Source organism: Macaca nemestrina, chromosome 12, assembly GCF_043159975.1.
Source record: "Macaca nemestrina isolate mMacNem1 chromosome 12, mMacNem.hap1, whole genome shotgun sequence".
NCBI lineage: Eukaryota > Metazoa > Chordata > Mammalia > Primates > Cercopithecidae > Macaca > Macaca nemestrina.
In genome coordinates this window covers 39,907,449-39,934,377 of record NC_092136.1, presented here as the reverse complement: position 1 = coordinate 39,934,377, position 26,929 = coordinate 39,907,449, and the positions used below count along the sequence as shown (strand labels likewise).

Below are 26,929 nucleotides of genomic sequence, written 5' to 3'. Positions count from 1 at the left end.
TTAATCAAAATAGGAACCATTACAATCAACACATTTTTACCAATGAGATATTAGTTTGTTTATTCCTGTAGCATAAAAATCCATGTTTCCAGATTTGACCAACTCTTGGAAAGCATTTTTCATTATCCTGCTGGTTGTGGAAATATTTTCCCTGTAAAAAATTGTTGAGATGCTTGGAGAAGTGGTAGTTGGTTGGTGAGTGGTCAGGTGAATATGGCTGATGAGGCAAAACTTTTTAGCCCAATTCCTTCAAGTTTTTAATTTTTACTTTATTTTACTTTAAGTTCTGGGATACATGTGCAGAATGTACAGGTTCATTACACAGGTATTCATGTTCAATGGTGGTTTGCTGCACCCATCAACACGTTCTCTAGGTTTTAAGTCCCGCATACAATAGGTGTTTGTCCTAATGCTCTTCCTCCCCTTGTCTCCCACCCCTCAACAGGCCCAGGTATGTGTTGTTCCCTTCCCTGTGTCCATGTGTTCTCATTGTTCAACTCCCACTTATAAGTGAGAACATGCAGTCTTTGGTTTTCTGATTCTATGTTAGCATTGGTTGTGTAACATGCGGTCGGGCATGGTCATGGAAAAGAATTGGGCCCTTTCTTTTGACCAATGCTGGCTGCAGGCATTTCAGTTTTTGGTGCATCTCTTGAATTTGCTGAGGATACTTCTCAGATGTAATGGTTTCACTGGGATTCAAAAAAGCTGTAGTGGATCAGACTGGCAGTAGACCACCAAACAGTGAGCATGACTTTTTTTTTGGTGCAAGTTTGGCTTTGAGAAGTGTTTTGGAACTTCTTCTCAATCCAACCACTGAACTGGGTGTTGCCAGTTGTTGTATAAAATCCACTTTTCATCACACTTCACAATCCAATTGAGAAATTTTTTGTTGTCATTGCATAGAATAAGAGAAGATGATATTTCAAAAGAACAATTTTTTTTTCACTCAGCTCATGAGGCATCCACTTATTGAGCTTTTTCGCTTTTCCAACTTACTTCAAATGCCAAACAACCACAGAATGGTCAACATTGAGTTCTTCAGCAAATTCTCATGTAATTGTAAGGGGATTCGTTGTGATGATATTGTTACTTGGTTGTTGTCAACTTCTGATGGCTGGTCACTACGCTCCTCATCTTCAAGGCTCTTGTCTCCTCTGCAAAACCTCTTGAGCCACCACTGAACTGTATATGCGTTAGAAGTTCCTGGGCCAAATACCTTGTTGATGTTGTGAGTTGTTTCTGCTGCTTTTAGAATAAGAAAATTGCTCAAATTTGCTTTTTCCCTAACATCACTTCCATAGTCTTAAAAAACCATAAAATAAACAGCAAGTAATAAGTCATTAGCAAAAAATCAAAAAGCCAGAAATGCCCATTAAAATAAGGTGTAACATAACCACATTTATTTTTACATTTTTTAGATAGTGAAACACTAGGTTGAGAACTATTAGGGATACATGGTTTATATCTCTTTTGTCTGAAAATTCAGAAAAGTAGAAAAATGACTCATTTTTATGCTGCCAGAGCTTAGTTTATATCTATTGTTCTACTAGTTGTGAGACATCAGGCATATTTCTTGACCTCACAGTGTTAAGCTAAGCAACTTAAGCAAGTTCAGCAGCACATCCCTTAGTGTAAGCACTTAAAGATCAAAGTCTAGAAATATCAGGTACTTAGCCTCACAGGATTCTAGACGCCCATATGCTTCATTCCCATTCTTTTCTCTTTAAATAACATAGGGAGAAAACTTTATAGAACATCATAGAGGTAGACAGATATAAATAGGTAGATGATCATGATAGATAGATATAGAAGTATAGACATACCCACATTTCCTTAAGGACTTTTTTGTATATAATAGATGTGTAAATATTTTATACACATATTTAGGTTGGTGCAAATGTAATTGCGTCTTTTTGCACTGTTGAACTTTGCTGTTTGATATTGGAATACACTCTTTCAGAACATGCAGGGCTTTTTATATTGTATGAATTCTTTAAAAAGATAAATATATTTCTCTAAAACTTTCTCTTTTTCCACTCCCTGGTTTCTTTCAACCTTTTCTCAACAAATATTTATCATCACTGTCTTGGTTCATTTTATGTTGCTTTAAGAGGATACTTGAAGCTGTGTAACTTATAAAGAAACAAGGTCATTTGGCTCGTGATTCTGGTAGCTGAAAAGTCCAAGATTAGGCAATTCCATCTGGTGAGGGCCTCAGGTTGCTTCTAGTCATGGTGAAAAGCAGAAAGGAAGCAGAGGTGTGCTAAGAGATGTCATGGAGAAAGAGAAAGCAAGAGAGAGAGAGAACTAAGAAAGCCATAAATTTTTATTGGAATACACTCTTAAATAAAGTTCAGCAGTGCAAGAAAACACAACTAAATAAAAAGCATAGTATTTTTTAAATTTTACATTTCAATTATGAGCAGTGTTACAAAGGGACAATACCGTGTTAAATCAAAGGGTAATATTGGAGACTCACCAAATACGTATAGTAGCCGTAGCCAGGGAATCATTCTTTGAAGTAAAATTTTAGCTTAACTTTGAAGAATGAATAAAAATATATTAGGTAAAAAGAGAAGAGAAAGGTAGGCAGAACAATGCTTCTGAAGGCCTTGCATCAGGAAAGAGCATTTGTTCTCTGGAATCACCTGTAGTTGAGAAACCATGGAAAACGGTTGGATATTCATTAGATTTTAGCTGCAGTAAAAGACTACTCTTGACTCTTGCTAAGGTTTTATTTTTTATAGCACATCCGTAATACATCTCTATCTAGGCGTCCCAAAATCCATAATACATCTCTATCTAGGCATCCCAAAATTTTAAACTATCTTTATCTAAACTTACACCATCCTTCTCTTTCTAATTATTTTCATTTATCATGCATTCTCTATTTCTACTCAATTCTCCAAATCATACAGTTTCTAACTTCTTTCGAATATTATGCCTACTTTCAGTAGATTTTATTTCCATTGACAAATTAGTGCATTCCTTTGTTACTCCAATCTGTTATATTATTTGTTCCTTTAATAGCCTCTGTTTTCAGACCAGTTTTAGGTTCATAGTAAAACTGAATGGAAAGTAAACAGTTTCCATTTATCTTCTGCCCCCACACACTCACACCCTCTTCTACTATCAACATGCTTCAGCACTGTGGTAGTAATACATATTTTGGAATCAATGAATCAATATTAACACATCATTGTCACCCAAAGTTTATGGTTTATCTTAGAGTTCAGTCTTAGTATTATGTATTCTATGGATTTTCACAAATATGTAATGATGTAACATGTATCCATCATTGTAGTATCATAGAGAATAGTTTCATTGCCCTAACAAGGCTCAGTGCTCCTCCTCTTTGTTACATTCCTCAATCTGAATTGGGTTTTTTTTTTTTTTGTTTTGTGCTCTTTTTCCAATTCTGCCCATCCACTGCTGCCACATCATGTTGACAAGAGCTCAAATCAAGTCATACCCATATCTTGGAAACTCTAAGGGCACCTTATGATTTTTTCACTTAACTACATGCTGTGAAGTTCAATCTTTGAATTCCTTGCTAACTTTTGTAGCATCATATTCTGTGACTATTCTACCCTACACTATAGCCAGTCAAACTGGCTGACTTGTTGCTGGATCACTTTACTTATGTTTTTGTTCATGCTGTTTCCTTTATCTGAAATGCCCTTCTTCAATGTTTTCCATAATAATTCCAAAGTCCACCACTCCTTAAATAATCATATCAAAGATACTGACTTTGTTGTTCTCTTTTCTTGTTATTACAAATAAATTTGTTACCTATTATTTCAGTCTAAATACAACACTGCTTACAAACTTCATACAATCAGAGTCTCCATTGTAGAGTAGTGATTTATCTAAATAATTAGAAAGAATATACTGAGCACAAAGACAAACTTTACCTATCTTTGTATCCTCCAACAATACTATCTCAGTATCCTGGATTGGTGGTTTTGTTAAACTAAAGTTATAGTTCCAAAACATTAAAGAAATTCACTTGCAAGGCAGAAGAAATTTAAATTTCCAATTTAATTTTGTATATATTTAGAGAAAAGATACAAAAAATATGAAAAGCAAGAGCACTGTAAAAGATAGGAAATGATAAAAAGAGAAAATAAGTGAGGTAGAAAAGTTTAGTTCCTTTCTAGAGTACTTTATTATTTTTATTTTATTAGTATATATTTTAATAGTGTTTTGGGAAACAGGTGGTGTTTGGTTACATGACTAAGTACTTTAGTGGTGATTTCTGAGATTTTGGTGCACCCATCACCCAAGCAGTGTGCACTGTACCCAATGTGTAGTCTTTTATCCCTCATCCCCCTAGCACCCTTTCCCTGAGTCCCCAAAATCCATTGTATTAATGTTATGCCTTGTGTCCTCATAGCTTAGCTCCCAAATATGAGTGAGAATATGATAATTTGGTTTTCCACTCCTGAGTTACTTCACTTAGAATAATAGTCTCCAATTTCATCCTGTTTGCTGCAAATGCCATTATTTCTTTCCTTTCTATGGCTGAGTAGTATTCCATGGTATATATATACCATGCTTTCTTTACCCACTTGTTGATTGATGGGCACTTGGGCTGGTTCCATATTTTTGCAATTGCTAATTATGCTGCTATAAACATGCATGTGCAAGTATCTTTTTTGCATAATGACTTCTTTTCCTCTGGGTAAATATCTAGTAGTGGGATTAGTGGATCAAATGGTAGATCTACTTTTAACTCTTTAAGTAATCTCCACACTGTTTTCCATAGTGGTTGTACTAGTTTACATCCCTACCAACAGTGTAGAAGTGTTCCCTTTTCACCACATCAATATTTATTATTTTTGATCATTTGATTATGGCCAGTCTTTCAAGAGCAAGATGGTATCACATTGTGGTTTTGATTTGCATTTGCCTGATCATTAGTGATATTCAGCATTTTTTCATATGTTTGTTGGCCATTTGTATATCTTCTTTTCAGAATTGTGTATTCATGTTCTTAGCCTACATTTTTTTTAAAATTTATTTATTATTATTATACTTTAAGTTGTAGGGTACATGTGCATAACGTGCAGGTTTGTTACATATGTATACTTGTGCCATGTTGGTATGCTGCACCCATCAACTCGTCATTTACATCAGGTATAACTCCCAGTGCAATCCCTCCCCCCGCCCCCCTCCCCATGATAGGCCCCAGTGTGTGATGTTCCCCTTTCTGAGTCCAAGTGATCTCATTGTTCAGTTCCCACCTATGAGTGAGAACATGCGGTGTTTGGTTTTCTGTTCTTGTGATAGTTTGCTAAGAATGATGGTTTCCAGCTGCATCCATGTCTCTACAAAGGACACAAACTCATCCTTTTTGATGGCTGCATAGTATTCCATGGTGTATATGTGCCACATTTTCTTAATCCAATCTGTCACTGATGGACATTTGGGTTGATTCCAAGTCTTTGCTATTGTGAATATTGCATCCCTGTCTTGTGCCAGTTTTCAAAGGGAATTTTTCCAGTTTTTGCCCATTCAGTATGATATTGGCTGTGGGTTTGTCATAAATAGCTCTTATGATTTTGAGGTACGTTCCATCAATACCGAATTTATTGAGCGTTTTTAGCATGAAGGGCTGTTGAATTTTGTCAAAACCCTTTTCTGCATCTATTGAGATAATCATGTGGTTCTTGTCTTTGGTTCTGTTTCTATGCTGGATTATGTTTATTGATTTGCGAATGTTGAACCAGCCTTGCATCCCAGGGATGAAGCCCACTTGATCATGGTGGATAAGCTTTTTGATGTGCTGCTGGATTCAATTTGCCAGTATTTTTTTGAGGATTTTTGCATCGATGTTCATCAGGGATATTGGTCTAAAATTCTCTTTTTTTGTTGTGTCTCTGCCAGGCTTTGGTATCAGGATGATGTTGGCCTCATAAAATGAGTTAGGGAGGATTCTCTCTTTTTCTATTGATTGGAATAGTTTCAGAAGGAATGGTACCAGCTCCTCCTTGTACCTCTGGTAGAATTCAGCTGTAAATCCATCTGGTCCTGGACTTTTTTTGGTTGGTAGGCTATTAATTATTGCCTCAATTTCAGAGCCTGCTATTGGTCTATTCAGGGATTCAACTTCTTCCTGGTTTAGTCTTGGAAGAGTGTAAGTGTCCAGGAAATTATCCATTTCTTCTAGATTTTCCAGTTTATTTGCGTAGAGGTGTTTATAGTATTCTCTGATGGTAGTTTGTATTTCTGTGGGGTCGGTGGTGATATCCCCTTTATCATTTTTAATTGCGTCGATTTGATTCTTCTCTCTTTTCTTCTTTATTAGTCTTGCTAGTGGTCTGTCAATTTTGTTGATCTTTTCAAAAAACCAACTCCTGGATTCATTGATTTTTTGGAGAGTTTTTTGTGTCTCTATCTCCTTCAGTTCTGCTCTGATCTTAGTTATTTCTTGCCTTCTGGTAGCTTTCGAATGTGTTTGCTCTTGCTTCTCTAGTTCTTTTAATTGTGATGTTAGAGTGTCAATTTTAGATCTTTCCTGCTTTCTCTTGTGGGCATTTAGTGCTATAAATTTCCCTCTACACACTGCTTTAAATGTGTCCCAGAGATTCTGGTATGTTGTATCTTTGTTCTCATTGGTTTCAAAGAACATCTTTATTTCTTCCTTCATTTCGTTATGTACCCAGTAGTCATTCAGGAGCAGTTTGTTCAGTTTCCATGTAGTTGAGCGGTTTTGATTGAGTTTCTTAGTCCTGAGTTCTAGTTTGATTGCACTGTGGTCTGAGAGACAGTTTGTTATAATTTCTGTTCTTGTACATTTGCTGAGGAGTGCTTTACTTCCAATTACGTGGTCGATTTTGGAGTAAGTACGATGTGGTGCTGAGAAGAATGTATATTCTGTTGATTTGGGGTGGAGAGTTCTATAGATGTCTATTAGGTCTGCTTGCTGCAGAGATGAGTTCAATTCCTGGATATCCTTGTTAACTTTCTGTCTCGTTGATCTGTCTAATGTTGACAGTGGAGTGTTGAAGTCTCCCATTATTATTGTATGGGAGTCTAAGTCTCTTTGTAAGTCTCTAAGGACTTGCTTTATGAATCTGGGTGCTCCTGTATTGGGTGAATATATATTTAGGATAGTTAGCTCTTCCTGTTGAATTGATCCCTTACCATTATGTAATGGCCTTCTTTGTCTCTTTTGATCTTTGATGGTTTAAAGTCTGTTTTATCAGAGACTAGTATTGCAACCCCTGCTTTTTTTTGTTCTCCATTTGCTTGGTAAATCTTCCTCCATCCCTTTATTTTGAGCCTATGTATGTCTCTGCGTGTGAGATGGGTCTCTTGAATACAGCAGACTGATGGGTCTTGACTCTTTATCCAGTTTGCCAGTCTGTGTCTTTTAATTGGAGCATTTAGTCCATTTACATTTAAGGTTAAGATTGTTATGTGTGAACTTGATCCTGCCATTATGATATTAACTGGTTATTTTGATCGTTAGTTGATGCAGTTTCTTCCTAGCCTCGATGGTCTTTACATTTGGGCATGTTTTTGCAATGGCTGGTACCGGTTGTTCCTTTCCATGTTTAGTGCTTCCTTCAGGGTCTCTTGTAAGGCAGGCCTAGTGGTCACAAAATCTCTAAGCATTTGCTTATCTGTAAAGGATTTTATTTCTCCTTCACTTATGAAACTTAGTTTGGCTGGATATGAAATTCTGGGTTGAAAATTCTTTTCTTTCAGAATGTTGAATATTGGTCCCCACTCTCTTCTGGCTTGGAGAGTTTCTGCTGAGAGATCTGCTGTTAGTCTGATGGGCTTCCCTTTGTGGGTAACCCGACCTTTCTCTCTGGCTGCCCTTAAGATTTTTTCCTTCATTTCAACTTTGGTGAATCTGGCAATTATGTGTCTTGGAGTTGCTCTTCTTGAGGAGTATCTTTGTGGCGTTCTCTGTATTTCCTGGATTTGAATGTTGGCCTGCCCTACTAGGTTGGGGAAGTTCTCCTCATGATATCCTGAAGAGTGTTTTCCAACTTGGTTCCATTTTCCCCGTCACTTTCAGGCACCCCAATCAGACGTAGATTTGGTCTTTTTACATAATCCCATACTTCTTGCAGGGTTTGTTCATTTCTTTTTCTTCTTTTTTCTTTTGGTTTCTCTTCTCGCTTCATTTCATTCATTTGATCCTAAATCGCAGATACTCTTTCTTCCAGTTGATCGAGTCGGTTACTGAAGCTTGTGCATTTGTCACGTATTTCTCGTGTCATGGTTTTCATCTCTTTCATTTCGTTTAGGACCTTCTCTGCATTAATTACTCTAGCCATCAATTCTTCCACTTTTTTTTCAAGATTTTTAGTTTCTTTGCGCTGGGTACGTAATTCCTTCTTTAGCTCTGAGAAATTTGATGGACTGAAGCCTTCTTCTCTCATCTCGTCAAAGTCATTCTCCGTCCAGCTTTGATCCGTTGTTGGCGATGAGCTGCGCTCCTTTGCCGGGGAGATGCGCTCTTATTTTTGGAATTTCCAGCTTTTCTGCTCTGCTTTTTCCCCATCTTTGTGGTTTTATCTGCCTCTGGTCTTTGATGATGGTGATGTACTGATGGGGTTTTGGTGTAGGTGTCCTTCCTGTTTGATAGTTTTCCTTCTAACAGTCAGGACCCTCAGCTGTAGGTCTGTTGGAGATTGCTTGAGGTCCACTCCAGACCCTGTTTGCCTGGGTATCCTGCAGCAGAGGTTGCAGAAGATAGAATATTTCTGAGCAGCGAGTGTACCTGTCTGATTCTTGCTTTGGAAGCTTCCTCTTAGGGGTGTACTCCACCCTGTGAGGTGTGGGGTGTCAGACTGCCCCTAGTGGGGGATGTCTCCCAGTTAGGCTACTCAGGGGTCAGGGACCCACTTGAGCAGGGAGTCTGTCCCTTCTCAGATCTCAACCTCCGTGTTGGGAGATCCACTGCTCTCTTCAAAGCTGTCAGACAGAGTCGTTTGCGTCTGCAGAGGTTTCGGCTGTGTTTGTTATTGCCCTGTCCCCAGAGGTGGAGTCTACAGAGACAGGCAGGTTTCCTTGAGCTGCTGTGAGCTCCACCCACTTCGAGCTTCCCAGCAGCTTTGTTTACCTATTTAAGCCTCAGCAATGGTGGGCGCCCCTCCCCCAGCCTTGCTGCTGCCTTGCCTCGAGATCGCAGACTGCTGTGCTAGCAATGAGGAAGGCTCCGTGGGTGTGGGACCCTCCCGGCCAGGTGTGGGATATGATCTCCTGGTGTGCCTGTTTGCTTAAAGCGCAGTATTGGGGTGGGAGTTACCCGATTTTCCAGGTGTTGTGTGTCTCAGTTCCCCTGGCTAGGAAAAGGGATTCCCTTCCCCCTTGCGCTTCCCAGGTGAGGCAATGCCTTGCCCTGCTTCAGCTCTCACTGGTCGGGCTGCAGCAGCTGACCAGCACTGATCGTCCGGCACTCCCCAGTGAGATGAACCCAGTACCTCAGTTGAAAATGCAGAAATCACCGGTCTTCTGTGTCGCTAGCGCTGGGAGTTGGAGACTGGAGCTGTTCCTTCGGCCATCTTGCTCCGCCCTCTTAGCCTACTTTTGATGGATTTTTTTTTTCTTGCTGATTTGTTTGAGTTCCTTATAGATTCTGGACATTAGTCCTTTGTTGGGTGTATAGATTGTGAAAATTGTCTCCCACTATGTGGGTTGTCTGTTCTCTGAAAACCCCTATTAAGAATGGATAAGAAGATAAGCTAAAGTCTGATAGAAAATATTTGCAAGCCACATATTTGAGTGAATACTACTATATAAAATACAGAACACCCAAAACTCAACTGTAAAGACCCAAACCATCCAAACCATCAATTTGAAAATGGGCAAAAGGCAAGAACAGATCTTTTGAGACAGATAATACAGAGATGGCTAACAAGCACATGAAAAGATGTTAAATACCTTAGCCATCTATGAAATGCAAATTAAAAACATAAAGAGATATGATTGCCTACTTATCACAATAGCTAAGATAATTAAAAAAGAAACATAAGGTCAGTACCAAATACTGGCAAGATTATGAAGAAATTTAGACACACATGTAATGGTGGGAGTGTAAGATGAAAATCACTTTGGAAAAATATCTGATGGTTTCTTAAACACCTATACCTGCAATTCCCATATGACTAATCAATCAGTCTTCAGCATTTATCTCAGAGAAATAAAAACGTATGCTTCTACGAAATCCTGTCCATGAATGGTCACAGCAATTTTATTCATAATTGCTAAAAACTGGAAACAGCCCAGTTGTCCTTCAACAGATAAATGGTTAAACAAACCATAGTACATTCATACTATGGAATACCAGTCAGCTCTAAGTAGGAATGAACTACTGGTACATAACTTGAATAGACATTGAGAGAATTATGTTGAATAGAAAAAAAAGGTCAATCTCAAAAGGCTACATCTGTTTCCACTTATATAACATTCATAAAATGGTAATATTTCAGCAATGAAGTAGTGATTAGTGGTTGCCAGGCATTAAGTACTAGGAAGGGTAAATTAGGGGAAAAAAAAAAGTGCATATGGTACTAAAAGGCCAAGATAAGGAATTCTTACCATGATGGCAATGTTCTATACTTTGCGTCAATTTCATAGCCTTGCTGTGATAGTATGCTACAGTTTTGCAAATTGTTACCATTGAGGCATATGAGTTAAAGCATATATGAGAGCTCTGTATTATTTCTTATATCTGTATGTGAATCTATAATTATCTCTATATTTAACAATTTAACATAAAAGCATCAAAACAAAACAAGAAAAAACAACAACAGAAGCCACCATACCAAATCGAGAAAGTGGTCATAAATGAAGGAAAAATTTTCTGTGTAGCACCTTTAACAGCACAGTTTCTCAGTTCTTTATACAAAGGATCCTCATATGTTAGTTTTGCACTTGGCCCCACACATTATGTATCTGGTAATATTTAAGGAAGATGTTTTTGTGTTTTGTCCTACTTTTCTGAAACTTCCAAAAAAATGTGTAAGACTGTAAGACTACTAACTGTGACACCTTAGAAGGGATTTGCTGTCTGCTGTGTCTATCTTAAAGGATTTTCAGTTTCTGTTTCAGGTTTAAAGATTAATCCTGCTCCAAATTGCAGTATTCTCCCCAATTCATTCATTTTCTTTTTCCTTCAGATGTCTCTCTCTCTCTCTGTCTGTCTGTCTGTCTGTCTTGTCTCCTCTCCTGTCACCAGTTTCCACAATTCCATTCTGAGTCATTTCACTAACACACCATGTAGAGGTTCTCTTTCTAACCATTCCCCAGTAGATTGCTGTCTTTTGTGTTTCTACTTCCAAGAATCTATACCTTCTAGCATAGAAAATGTTCAATATTCAGAGCTTACAAAATCAAATATGCTTAAGAGACAAAATGAGCAATGAAATTGAATGAAATGAGCTGTGAATAAGAAGGAAGCTATCAGTAGGGATTATGTTGAATCTCCTTGCAAAGCTGGGGTCAGCAGTCTTTATCTCTCTTTGACTGTAAGGTGGTATCACCTGGGAGGATTTTTACAATATACTGATCCAGAAACAATTCAGGAACAACTAAATGAGAATCCTTGTGATTAGAGTCAGGGCATAGTATTTTTTTAAAGTTATCCAGGCAAGCAGATGTGCAGGCAAGGTTAGAAAATCATAATAAATTGTTCTTTTTTTTTCTTTCTTTTGAGACGGAGTCTCACTCTGTCTCCCAGGCTGGAGTGCAGTGCTGCAATCTCGGCTCACTGCAACTTCTGCCTCCCTGGTTCAGGCCATTCTCCTGCCTCAGCCTCCCGAGTAGCTGGGACTACAGGCGCCCGCCACCATGCCTGGCTAATTATTTGTATTTTTAGTAGAGACAGGGTTTCACCGTGTTAGCCAGGATGGTCTGGATCTCCAGACCTCGTGATCAGCCTGCCCCCGCCTCCCAAATTGCTGGGATTACAGGCGTGAGCCACCACGCCTGGCCAGAAAATCATAATCCCTTGTTCTTAAATGAAAATGAGGGTGAGAACTACCTGAAAGGGTTTTATAAATGAAGATTACCCCGACAATTTCTCAGGAAATTCTAAATGAAGGAAATATGTAATTCTCAGAAATCCTCATTTTAGTAATGCCTCCCTACTATAACACATGCTGGGTCATTTAGATTCAGAGGGTTTATCAATGAAAATCTAGGATTCACTGTTTGAGATAAACACATCTTTCCTAGCATAATATTGAATAAGTATTCAGCATTACCCTACTCTGACATATTTGCATTTTAATGAGGTTAAAGTTCTAATAAGCCTCCTAAATGGTAGATATATAGGTGGAGATGATAGACTGTAATATGATTTTTGATAGTGGGTAGATGGACTGATCTTAACTCTTTTAACTGTTATGTAACTGTATATAAGGTATGCTCTATTCTGAGGTTGTGAGACTGGTCAAAAAGCTTGTATGAGGCTGGGCAGAGTGGCTCATGCCTATAATCCCAATACTTTGGGAGGCTGAGGTGGGCGGATCAATTGAGGTCAGGATTTAGAGACCAGCCTGGTTAACATGGCAAAACCCTATCTCTACTAAAAAACACAAAAATTAACTGTGTAAAAATTGCTAATACTTTTTCTATTTTTGCTTATATGTTATTTTCTGAGGGGGGGTAGTATTTGGAGGGGCTGTAATAAGAGAAGAGATGTGGTGGCAGGTGCCTGTAATTCCAGCTACTTGGGAGGCTGAGACGGGAGAATCGCTTGAACCCAGGAGGCGAAGATTGCATTGAACTGAGATTGTGCCACTGACTGCACTACAACCTGGGCAACAGAGCAAGTTTCCGAGAGAAAGAGAGAGAGAGAGAGAGAGAGAGAGAGAGAGAGAGAGAGAGAAAGAAAGATCGCTGGCATGAGATACAAATCTTTTATAAACTTATCAAGAGAATTTTTTTTTATCACTTACCTAATGCTTTCAGAAACAAAATGAAGTTCAGGAGGAAGATGGTATCTCCTGGGTAGGGTCATAGATGACCTTCTTGTTTTGTACTGAGTACAACAGAGCAGCATGTTCAGATTGGCTCTCATGTGAGTAAAAAGCATAATGGGGTAAGAGGAAGCACCAGGCGTCTGGAGCATTGGCAAATGAAGCACTTAAGTATCTGTTCTTTCCCAGGTATATTGCTGGATATCACATTTAATTTCCATTTATCATCATGCAACCATAAAAGAAATCCCATTTTGTTTTTCTAAGATATAAGGAAATTCAAGTTCAAGGTTTCCTTAAGCAATATGCTCAAGGTCACAAGTGTGATGTTAACTGCAATCATAACAGTGCTAATAACACTATAACCCTCACAAACTGAGGTATTATTCTATTCAGCATTTTGTTTTACACAGAACTGTCTCTTCGGTGCCTCGCAACAACCCCAGGGTGTCCTATGAGAAAATAGATACATGAAGAGATTAAGAAATGTTCCTAAAGCCTCGTATTAGAAACGACTCTGCTGGGAGCTGAACATGGGAGTCTGTCTCCAGAGCCTCTTTACTAATTCCCTGCATTAATCACAAAGCAGGGTTTGAATTTCTCTACAACGCAAGGAAACCAAAACTGTATTCATTACAAAGTAATAGGGACCACCGAGATTACAGGCAGAGAGAAACAGTTACTGAATAAATGGAATTTGCTTGTATTTCCACTTGCTCAGTGCTAACTCACAGTGGTTAAGCTACAAAAATACTCAATGGAATCAAAGTACAGTGGAAAAATGAGATTGGGAGGAAAAAAAAAAAGAAGGCTTAAATGGCACTCTTTGCTGGGAAATCAAGGTTCAATTTTTAAGTCTTTTAATTCAGGGGGAGAAGATATTTTCCAAAAGAATATTGGTGAGTGACAGATTGAATAAAATCAATGTGTCTAGTCTCCATCACATGATAGGTACTTGGTGTATACCAGTCTCTATGTTATTTTTATGATCAGTGTTTAATACTATGATCTCATATTATTCTTTTGAGTGGGTGCTTTTGCTAATATTTTTTCTATTTTTGCTTATATTTTATGTTATTTTTTGAGAGGGGTAGTATTTGGAGGGGCTGTAGTAAGAGAATGTATTACCAAATAATAAAAAGCAGCTGAATGGTATGTTTTCTGGTGCTGAAACACTGGTGAAGAGGGTGATAACAATATAATGTTAGAGAAACCTTTTCAACTCTAGGATTCTATAACCATCAGAAACTCAATGAACGGCAATAGAAACACACCTGATCACTTAGTGAAAAAATGGTTGTTTTTGATTCTGAGTGGAAGTACAGGATGTATCTTGTCCCCATTTCAAATTATAACTATCATGGGTGTTTTTCTTCAAGATGTTCATCTGTCCTGATCACCTTCAATTTACACAAGTCAATTAATAAACGTATTTACGAAGTTTCAACATGAGAAAAACATCCTTGACCAAGAAAAAACTAAATAAACAAAACAACCCTATTCGTGGGTAGGTGACTACACTGAGTACCTTCTCCTATAAGAGAAGCATACCTGAGTTCTTAGTGGATAAAGAGGAAAGCGAATCACCAGACCAATTAGTCACACCTGAGATGGATTTATATGGGAGAGAACACTTAGCCCGGTACTCAAGAAGACATAAATTTTACTCCTGCTTTTGCTGATTCCTAATTGTGTTATCTTAGACAAGTAGCTTTGATATTATAAATTTATCCCCATCTGTAGAATGTAAAAGAATGGTTCTCAAACTTTTTGGTGCTTTAAAATTCCCTAAAATATTTTTTAAAACCATATATGCAGATTCCACTCATTCCTTTTAGGATGTGGGCAGGCCTCGAGTAGGACACAGAAATCTAAAACATCTTAAGAAATAAACTTCAATTATTCTTCTATAGAAGTTTTATGTTCACACTTTAAGAAACTGACACTGATGCCTTTCAAGTCTATAACAATAATTGCATGCATCACAGTTATTAATCATTTCTCATAAAAATTGTAGTCTGAAATTTTAATATCAAAGACTTGTGAACCAGGGACACAGTCCCTACGCTGCTGTCAGGGATCATGTTTATTCATAGATAACTTCCTAGGTTCTCATGCTCCCTGTACCCTCTTCAAGGAATATAAGGATTAGCATTGGTCCTTTGATTCTTTTTAATATATGTAGAAAATTAGAAATGGCTCATCAAGACCTTAGAGATATATTAAATTTTCAGTTCAAAATATGTTTAAATTACTTTAGAATTACCTGGTATTCTCAGCAGTTTTGCTTAAATGACAACATCGAAGTCAAACGAGGAAAAAAATACATATACCTTCTCCCATGTCATTTCCTCCAGCTTGTAAATGTGCCTGATATTGTTTTATAGCATATTTACAATTAAACAAATTGTGCATTTTATTTTAATTTAAGGATTAAGATTCAGTCCTCTAATTAAATGAGTTTTGTAATGTTTCCAACTCATAGAGGTAAAAGCCATTTAATTTGTCTTAATGCACTGAGGAAATGAAAACCAACAATGCCTTTTGCTTTGCTTAGTACAGAGAGCCCTACTCAGTTTTCTGTTGTTACACTTGCTTGCCTGTCCTTGACTAAAGAGAGTTTATTCAACAGAATGGCATTGTCTAGGGACAATGGGACGAAAAAATGTGGAGAAAGTAATAAGTCTTAAAGTTGAGAAACGTCTGCCAGCCTTTTCAAGTTAGAACTGAATTTTGGCAGAGATTTGTGAAATCCTTGCTTGTTATTTTCCGTGTTTATTGTGTGATATTTACAGGCTTGAATGAACTGTTAACAGATATTTTGTTAAATAAATTTTAAAAACCCTAGGCTATTGATGCCTTGGTGAGCTGGACAGAGACCACATACCATTGTTATTTGGGCAGCACTTCATGGCGCCATGTGAACAATTTTGCTTCATATACAGCATTCTTATAAATGGCATTTTTCGAGAAGCAGGCTTACCTCCAGATATTACAAAACTGTATGTATAACTTCCAAGGTCTTTGAATCAATTGGCTGTTATCTCACTGGGTATCTGTCATATAATACCTGAATTTAGAGTATGTCATAATATTACTCTAATTTGATTTTTGTATTGGGAATTAGGGTTAACTTATTAATCTGAGGAAATAAAATGGGAAATATAAACCATATCAAAATCAGAAGATGGCCAAAACAACTATGTACAAATCCAGTACAAAGCTATATTTAATCCGTAACTTTGTGAATGCTCACACCCTAAACCCCATCACCACACTCGTGATGGCGGCCCTCTTGTGTCCCTGGAGTATTTCCTTTATAGCAGTACTAGAGCCAGTGTCACACCCTATGTGGTTACTTGTATAGGATTTACTTAGTTACTTTTTAAGAATTCTCTTTTTGCATTAGATTGTTAGCAATTCATCATCAGTTAGCATGCCCATATTGTATTAATTTTACCACCTACCAAAAATTTGCTTGTAACATATATTCAATAATATTTGGTGACTATAATTACACAACTTTCAAGTTATATGGCATTGTAGATTGTAATACAGTTAACTCTTTCACTTCAGATGAAGAATAACTATTCAAGGAGGAATCCAATTTGCCTTTGTTTATTTGAATGGTTAGTAGTTGTGTGCGTGTGTGTGTGTGTGTGTGCGTGTGTGTATAGAGACGGTGTCTTGCTCTGACACCCAGGCTGGAATGCAGTGGCCTGATCTCAGCTCACTGCAACCTCCATCTCCCAGGTTCAAGCGATTCTCATGCCTCAGCCTCCTGAGTACCTGGGATTACAGGTGCCTGCCACCACACCCAGCTAATTTCTTTTGTATTTTACTGGAGACGGGGTTTCACCGTGTTGCCCAGGCTGGTCTCAAACTCCTGAGCTCAGACAATCCGCCTGCCTTGGCCTCCCAAAGTGCTAGAATTACAGGCATGAGCCAATGCACCCGGCCTGGTAGTTAATTTATGTCAGAATCCACATGGCTTATACTGCCTCTAACACTCATACTATAGTTCTACAACTGGGTTTAGTCATTATTTAGGTAAGCATGTAGTATTCCATCTTGTGAATTTTAATCTTTTTCTCTATATTGCCAATTTCTGGCTTTTTCTGAATAGTAACACTGAATTAAATCATTTTAATGTGAAAATTCCATTTGGTACAAGTGCTAATACTGAAAAAAAAAAGTGCTCAAAATGCAAACGTATTTCTAAGCAAGATGGTCCTTGATTATGGTTATTTCCCTTTGGAATATTCTAAATAGGATGTTTGTTTTTGGTCTTCAACCTTTCTCATCTCTTAATTAAATGAGATGGGGGGATTGGAGTGGCTGGATTTTTTAACTGCATTTTGTTTTTCCTTGTTATATATATTTTCTGTGTACTAGAACTACTGGTTGCTTAATTATACATCTGACTTAACTATCTTGAGGTATTTAAATGTGTTTGAGAGATGGCATAAGAAATTAAACTGGTCTGTTTTATAATGTAGAATGAAGCAATTAAAGAAAAACAAGATAGCAATGGACAAAGAGAATAGAAGCAAATTCAGATGGCTTTGTGATAACAAATTGATAAACCACTTCATCTTTTTTTATTAAAACAAACAAAATGATTTGTTTTGAAAGTAAAACATAGTTATAAATAAATTTTAAAAAATAAGAAAAAGCACCTTCTAAAGGATCGAAGAGGGCAAAGAACTGTAGTGAAGACATTTTTTTTCTTGCTGTGAATCATATAAAATGGGGGAGAGACAGAGAGGTGAATCACCATGAGCTCAGAGGAAAAACAATAGCAAATACTTCGATAATGTTAGGATAACGTGAAGACAACAATCAGTATGCTGACATCAGGGATTGTAAAAAATACCACAAATGTTGCCATTTTCTCATATATACATTAACAATTATAAAAATAAATTGTCATGGAAGTGAAGAAAGGCTGGGGAGGGGTAGGAGGAAAAAACCTAAACTTAATTGAGCACCTACCATGTGCAAAACTCTTCATATAAGGAAATGACACATATATTTGGTTTGTTTGTTTAAGCCTTCTAACACCCTTTTAAGTGAATAATTTTTGCTTGCTTTGCAGTTGAGAAATTATATTTCCAGTGAGATGATACAACTTTTTCAAATCTACACAACAAATGTTAAAGGATTTCTAACGTGAAATGGCCTAACACACCTCTTTCTATTATACTGTGTTACCTATAAAGAGATGAGAAATTATTAATATCATTGTTGAGCAATTGTATTTACTTCCTGAGTTGTGTTGCACATAGCATCACATTTTACTGTGATATCAACATTAAGAATAAGTATCATTTATCTCAACTTATAAATGAGAAAAAGGTTAAGTCTGTGCTTCTCAAATACTGATTGACAGAAGGGTGTTCCTTGTGGTAAAGTTTCCACATTTCGTATTTGTATTATAGAAAACAAGGCATTAAAAAATACATATAATGATAACATCGTGATTGTTCTCCCTGTGATTTGAGAGTTAAGACATTCATTCCTTTTCATGTTTGAAATACTGGTAAAATGATAGGAATTGTTACTGATTATACTTACTGTTTTAATGTAAACTTTTACAGTTAGCAATTATAATATTTATTATTCTTTTTTATTTTACTCTGTATTCATTAAAACACAATTGCAAAGAGAAATGGAAAAGTTTTTTAATTAGATATAGGTATAAAATTTTTAAATTATAGACTTTATTTGACATTTTATGGAAAAGCAAGAGATCTTTAAAACACCAATGAACCAATTGAGAGAACCATATTTCAAATTTTATGATAGAAACGATTATACTAGCTCTCATGTATTTTCCCAAATGCGATTTTATTCTTATTGGAGAAATGAGCACTTACTTTTCAATCTTTCTTTATTCCAACTTCAAAGTTTCAAAACCTAGTAGACTATTACATTTCTTCTCCTTTCACTTTTTGTAGGATGACTTGAGAATAGAAAATTTTCTAATCTACATTAAAATTTCTTTTAAAGAAATAAGACATGTCTCTGTGAAACCAAATGACTCATGAAAGACCTAGACCTCACAACATCTATCAAAATATTAAAATAAAACCTTTTTAAACTTCTACAACTACTATACTTGCCTCATAAAGTGTCACTGTATTTCACCCTTGCACCTATAGTCTGTACACCACAAAAAAAGCTGTAACAGCTCATTTAAAACATAGATCATGGAACCTCTCTCCTAAAATATTTTTATGGCTTCTAATCTGATATAATATTCTCATCATGGTCCCTTTGTTGCCCAGGTTAGAGTACAGTGTCAAGATCTCACCTCACTGCAACCTCTGCCTCCCGGGCTCAAGCGATTCTGCTGCCTCAGCCTTCCCAGTAGCGAGATTACAGGCACGCGCCACCACGCCCGGCTAATTTTTTATTTTTAGTAGAGATGGGGTTTCGCCATGTTGTCCACGCTGGTCTTGAATTCCTGGCCGCAAGTGATCCGCCAGCCTCGTCCTCCCAAAGTGCTTACAGGTGTGAACCATCGCCCCCAGCCCCTTTTGTGCGTTTCTTGGCCTTATCTCCTACTATTCTCCCCAAGTCTCACTCAGCAGCTTGTCTCTGTGTCTGACACTCCCAAATACCTCTTGTCTCAGGGTCTTTCACCTCCTCTTTAGACTGCTATTCCAGGGCTGCTATGCCTTCAAATTTCTCATTTCCTTTTGGACTTTTCTCAAATACCAATTTATCCCAGAAGTGTATACTGATTATCTGATCTAAAATATCATCTCCACTCAGTTGCCCCAATTCCATAATTTATCTCCATTTCTTTATCTGTTTTCCTAGCATTTATTACTTCTTGACATTTTTCCATACTGACTTGTGGCTATCTAAAATATCATCTCCTTTAAAGCAAGAATTTTATCTCTGATTTTCATGACTGCATATCCAAGGTTTGGCACAAAGCAGGGGCTTAACATAACATGATGGAATGAATAAATGAAAAATTCGCTTTCTCACTGGCCTCCTTCCTTCTTTGTCATAGCCCTGTAGTGAGAATCACACTGAAATTGGCTTAATTTTTTTTCAGTTCAAGCCTTGGCTCTGCCCTTTGCAGGCCAATTATCCTTGTGAACTGAGGAGAGTATACAGTCTTCCTGAAATGAATGAGCATTGCCTGTCAACCAAGGAAAAAGACACTTGCCCTCCTTACCTCACAGGATTGCTATGAGGACCAAATGGGGTAACAAAGGTAAAAATGCATTGTAAACTTCTAAGCGCAGTTCTAAAGGGATAACATTAAAAGACGTGTCTGATAACTTAATTTTAGATTTAGTTTAACATCTTGTTACTTTAAATACACAGTTCAATACACTGCGTAATTTTACTTAGGAACAGTGTTCTTTTTAATATCAATTTTCTGGGTACAATTGACAATACATTTTTGTTTTTTTTTTTCTAGTGTAATCAATGGTCTATTTTGACATGTTTTATATTCCAGTGTATTTAATGATGCTTATGTATGGGTGTGTGCCCACACCAACAACTCTTCTTTAGATGTTTTTTTTTTTTGTTTCATGTCAGATACATCTAGTTTAATAACAAACTGATGTGGTTAACAACTTAAGGTTACATGTCAATGAAATAGAGAGTAAATTTTTGTCGCATGAGAGAGTGTTCAGGCAAGCTATGGGTTTTTGAGATAGATATTTAACATTTTCAGAACAGGAGTGTTGACAATTTATTCTTTCCTTCCAAATCGCCAGACGGAAGTACTAATGAAAGTGGACAAGATTAAGTAGTCTAACTACTTAAGAACTATAAATTATCCTAATGAGAATGATGCAAGGATTTGAAATAAAGATAGGTCAGTAAATAGAGAGGCATACAAACAGATATTGACATAGATATAGGCATATTAGATATATTTCACGTTACTACGTTATTCATGCTACCCACACAAATAATTTAGGTGACACCCTAGTATTGTAGTGTCAGCTATGACATCCGCATCTAACTAATTAGAAGTCAGCAATACAAATATGGCTTTTTGTGTCGCATACTAGATTAACCACAAAATATGTTCTTCAGCTAAATCCTAGGAAGCTGCTTTTTAATTATATGCTCACAATCAACCACTGCACACTCAATTTTAAGGTACCATCTATATATATATATATATATATGTATATAGCCTATGTAGTCAGTAGTTTTTGGTATTTTTCCTTTATATGAAGTTTACCTTTTTATCCCAATTTGTCTTGTTCCAAGTAAAAAGCAGTGGAATCACAAACTTCTTAAAAAGAAGGTCTATTCACCCCCTGGTAATGACAATATTTTCTTATTTTTTATTTTTTCAGCTAGTATTAATTTGCTTTTTTCCTCATTCCCGTACCCTGTATTTTATGTAGCAAAAAGTATGCCAGAATGTGTCACCAAGTCTTCATATGGCCAACTTTATATCCTCTTCCCACTGGAATGTATGATAATATTGACAGTAGTAATGGTCAATTATTAGATAATTATTAGAATGATTAGAATGTCAGCCTCCATGCAGAATGTCTGTGATATGATCTTTGTAGCAAAGACATTCTTTGGAATTTACTGTTTTCATTTTTTTCCTGTGCTCTTATAAATCATAATAAACTATGATTTTATTTTCCCTTAAAAACAAAAGATATTGAATTTGACTTATATTTGTAATAATTACAGACATCTAAGGACATCTCTTGGGGGTGGTTAGAAGAAGAAACTTGAGCCTTAATCATAAGAAAAGAGATATCAGACCATTAAAGTCTAATTGTCAAATGGCAAAATCATAATTCCCCCCAAATATCAAATGTATACATATCAAAGATTTTATTCAAGTTATCAATATAAAAATGAACAGTAATGTGTTACTAACAGTTCAAAGAGCACTTGGAAAGCTAAGTGTATGAAGAATTTTTAATTTTTTTTAAATTTTTTATTTCAATAGTTTTTTGGGAAACAGGTGGTGTTTGGTTACACGAATAAGTTCTTTAGTGGTGATTTATGAGACTTTGGTGCACCCATCACCCAAGCATTGTACACTTTACCCAATGGGTTCTTTCATCCCTCAGCCCCCTCCCACCCTTTCCCCAAGACCCCAAGATCCACTGTAGCGTTCTTATGCCTTTGTGTCTTCATACCTTAGCTGCCGCTTGTGAGAGAACACACAGCGTTTGATTCTCCATTCCTTCAGTTAGAATAGTGGTGTTCAATTCCATCCAAGTTGCTGTGAATGCCATTCTTTCATTATTTTTTTATGACTGAGTAGTATTCCATAGTGTGTGTGTGTGTGCGTGTGTGTTTGTGTTTGTGTGTGTATGTCACATTTTCATTATCCACTCATTGATTGATGGGCATTTGGCGTTTGGGCTGCTTCCATATTTTTGTGATTGCTAGTCGTGCTGCTAGAAACATTCAAGTGCAAGTACCTTTTTTGTATAATGACTTCTTATCCTCTGGGTAGATATCCATGAGTGGGGATGCTGGATCAAATGGCAGATCTACTTTTAGTTCTTTAAGGAATCTCCACACTGTTTTCCATAGTGGTTGTACTAGTTTATCTTCTCACAAACAGTATAAAACTGTTCTCTTTTCACCACATCCACGCCAACATCTACTATTTTTGTTTTTTTTTTTTTTATGGCCATTCTTGCAGGAGTGAGAGGGTATCAAATTTTGGTTTTGCTGCTGTCTATCTCATTTCTTAGGTCTAGTAGTAATTGCTTTACCCATTTGGGAGCTCCCCTGTTAGATGCATATATATTGAGGACTGTGATATTTTCCTGTTGGACTAGTCCTTTTATCATTAAATAATGTCCCTCTATGTATTTTTTAACTGCTGTTGGTTTAAAGGTTGTTTCCACCTATATAGAATAGATACTGCTTCTCACTTTTGGCATCCATTGCATGGATTATTTTTTTCCACACCTTGACCTTAAGTTTATGTGAGTCCTTATAGGTCAGGTGAGTCTCCTGAAGACACCAGACACTTGGTTACTGACTTCTTATTCACTGCACCATTCTGCATCTTTTAAGTGGAGCATTTAGGCCATTTACCTTCAACGTTAGTATTGAGGTGTGAGGTACTATTCTATTCATCATGGTGTTTGTTGCCTGAATACACTGTTTTACTTTTTTCATTGTATTATTGTTTTATCGGTCCCGTGAGATTTATACTTTAAGGAGATTCTATTTTGGGGTGTTTTGAAGATTTGTTTCAAGACTTAGAGCTCCTTTCAGCAATTTTTGTAGTGGTGGCTTGGTAGTGGTTAATTTTCTCAGCACTTGTTTGCCTAAAAAGGCCGTGCCTTTCCTTCAATTATGAACCTTAGTTTGAGTGAATACAAAATTTTGGGATGATAATTGTTTGTTTTAGGAGGCTAAAGACAGGACTCCAAACCCTTCTAGCCTGTAGCATTTACACAGAGAAATCTGCTATTAATCTGATACTTTTTCCTTTACAGTTTAGCTGATGCTTTGGCCTTACAGCTCTTAAGATTCTTTACTTTGTCTTGACTTTAGATAACCAGACAACTTTTTGTGATAAATTTTCCCAGTGTTCTTACAACTTCTGGCATTTCGATGTCTAGATCTCTAGCAAGGCTGAGGAAGTTTTCATCAATTATTCCCTCAAATATGTTTTCCAAACTTTTAGATTTCTCTTCTTCCTTGAAAAACCAGTTATTCATAGGTTTGGTCATTTAACATAATCCCAAACTTCTTGGAGGCTTTGTTCATTTTTCTTTATTCTTTTTTTTTTTTTTTCCTGCCTTTGTTAGATGGGGTATATTAGTTCATTTTCACCTTGCTGATAAGGACATACCTGATGCTGGGCAATTTGTTTTTTTTAAAGAGGTGTATTAGACTCACAGTTCCATGTAGTTGGGGAGGCCTCACAATCATGGTAGAAGATGAAAGGCATGTCTCACATTGTGGCAGACAAAAGAAGAGAGTTTGTGCAGGAAAACTTCCCTTTATAAAAAAACCATCAGATCTCGTGAGACTCATTCACTATTACAAGAACAGTGCCAAAAATCTACCCAATAATTCAGTCACTTACCACTGGGTTACTCCCACAACATGTGGGAATTGTAGGAGTTAAAACTCAAGATGAGATTTGGGTCACCACCACACAGCCAAACCATATCATTCCACCCCTGGCCCCTCCCAAATCTCATGTCCTCTCATTTCAAAACCAATCATGCCTTCCCAACAGTCCCCCAAGTCGTAACTCATTTCAGCATTAACTCAAAAGTCCACAGTCCAATGTCTCATCTGAGACAAAGCAAGTTCCTCCCACCTATGAGCCTGTAAAATCAAAAGCAAGTTAGTTACTTCCTAGATACAATAGTGGTACAGGCATTGGGTAAATACAATCATTCCAAATGGGAGAAATTGGTCAAAACAAAGCAGCTACAGTCCCCATGCAAATACAAAAACCAGCAGGGCAGTCAAATCTTAAAGCTCCAAAATGATCTCATTTGACTCCATGTCTCACATCCAGGTCATGCTGATGCATGAGATTGGTTCCCATGGTCTTGGGAAGCTCTGGCCCTGTGAAAGGGTATAGCCCTCCTCCTGGCTGCTTTCATAGGCTGATATTGAGTTTCTGTGGCTTTTGCAGGTGCACAGTGCAAACTGTCAGTGGATCTACCATTCTGGGATCTGGAGGATGGTGGCTATCTTCTCACACCTCCACTAGGCAGTGTCACAGTAGGGACTCTGTATAGGGGCTCCAAACTTACATTTCCCTTCCACACTGCTGTAGCAGAAGTTGTCCATAAGAGCCCCGCCCCTGCAGCAAACTTCTTCCTGAGCATCTGGGCATTTCCTTGCAACCTCTGAAATCTAGACAGAGGTTTCCAAACCCCAGTTCTTCACTTATGTGCACCTGCAAGCTCAACATCATGTGAAAGCTGCCAAAATGTGGGGCTTCCACCCTCTGAAGAAACAGCCCAAGCTGTACATTGGCCTCTTTTAGTCATGGCTAGAGGAGCTGGGATGCAGGGAACAAAGTCCATACTCTCTACACAGCAGAGGGATCCTGGGCCCAGCCCACAAAACCATTTTTTTCCTCCTGAACCTCCAGGTCTGAGATGGGAGTGGCTGATGCAAAGGCCTCTGGCATGCTCTGAAGACATTTTCTTCATTGTGTTTGTAACTAACTTTTGACTCCTCATTACTTATGCAAGTTTCTGTAGCTGGCTTGAATTTCTACTCAGAAAGTGGGATTTTCTTTTCTATTGCATTGTCAGGCTGCAAATTTTCCAAACTTGTATGCTCTGTTTCTCTTTTAAAACTGAATGCTTGCTTTTAACAGCACCCAAATCACATCTTGAATGCACTGCTGCTTAGAAATTTCTTCTGTCAGATACCCTGAATCATCTCTCTCAAGTTCAACGTTTCACAAATCTCTAGGATCATGGCAAAATGCCACCAGTCTCTTTGCTAAAACAGAAAAAGAGTTACCTTTGCACTAGTTCCCAACAAATTCCTCAACTGCATCTGAGACCAACTAAGACTGGATTTTATTGTTCATATCATTATCAGCATTTTGGTCAAAGCCATTCAACAAGTCTCTAGGCACTTTCAAAATTTTCCACATTTTCCTGTCATCTTCTTCTGAGTCCTCCTAACTGTTCCAATCTCTACTTGTTATGCAGTTCCAAAGTCACTTCCACATTTTGGGGTATCTTTTCAGCAGTGCCACACTCTACTAGTACTGTATTAGTCCATTTTCATGCTCCTGATAAAGACATACTCCAAACTGGGCAATTTAAACAAGAAAGAGATTTATTGGACTCATAGTTTCAAGTGGCTGGGGAGGCCTCACAATCATAGTGGAAGATGGAAGGCATGTCTCACATGGTGGCAGACAAGAGAAGAGAGCTTGTGCAGGGAAACGTCCATTTTTAAAAATCATCAGCTCTCATGAGACTCATTCACTAACACAGGAACAGTGCAGGAAAGACCTGCCCATATAATTCAATCACCTTCCACCAGGTTCCTCCCATGACACTGGGAATTGTGGGAGTTACAATTCAAGATGAAGATTTGGGTGGGGACACAGACAAACCATATCTTTGGGTTAATTAGAAAGTCTTGTTTTCAAGCTCTGAAGTTCTTTCTTCTACTTGTTAGATTTTATTTCTGAGACTTTCCAGTGTATTTTGCATTTCTCTAAGTGTGTCCTTCATTTCCAGAAGTCGTGATTGCTTTTTATTTATGCTATCTATTTCACTGGAGATTTTTCCTTTTACATCTTGTATTATTTTTATTTTATTTCTTTACGTTGGACTTCACATTTCTCTGTTGCCTCCTTGAGTGGTTTTATAATCTACTCTCTGAATTCGTTTTCTGGCAATTTAGAGATTTTATCTTGGTTTGAAGCCATTGCTGGTGAGCTAGTGTGATATTTTGAGGGTGTTAAAGAACCTTGTTTTGTCATATTACCAGAATTGTTTTCCAGGTTCCTTCTCATTTGAGTAGACTATGTCAGAGGGAGGGTCTGGGACTCAAGTGCTGCTCTTCAGATTCTTTTGTCCCACAAGGGTGCTCCTGTGATGTGATACTCTCCCTTTTCCCCTAGGGATGGAAATTCCTGAGAGCTGAACTGCAGTGATTATTATCTCTTTACAGGATCTAGCCACCCAGTGTAGCCACCTGCTGGCTCTGGGCTTTTACCGAGGAGTGTCTTTAAAGAGTACTGTGATGTGATCCATCTTCAGATCTCTCAGCTGTGGACACTGGAACCTACTCTTGTGGAGGTAGCAGGTGAGTGAAGTGGACTCTCTGAGGGTCCTTGGTTGCATTTTTTTTAAGTGTGCTGGTTTTGTGTTTGTGGACCTGGAACCAGGAGGTGGTGCTTTCAAGAGTGCATCAGCTGTGGTTGTATAGGGAGGAAACAAGTTTGCCCTAGGGTTACCTTTGGATAAGTATTCAGGTTTTTCAGGCAGTGTCAGGGCCAT

The 26,929-nt window shown here is 37.6% G+C and overlaps 1 pseudogene; it reads right to left on the bottom strand.

Annotated features, from left to right (window-relative positions):
• Window positions 1-26,929, bottom strand: LOC139357683 (histone-lysine N-methyltransferase SETMAR-like; annotated as a pseudogene).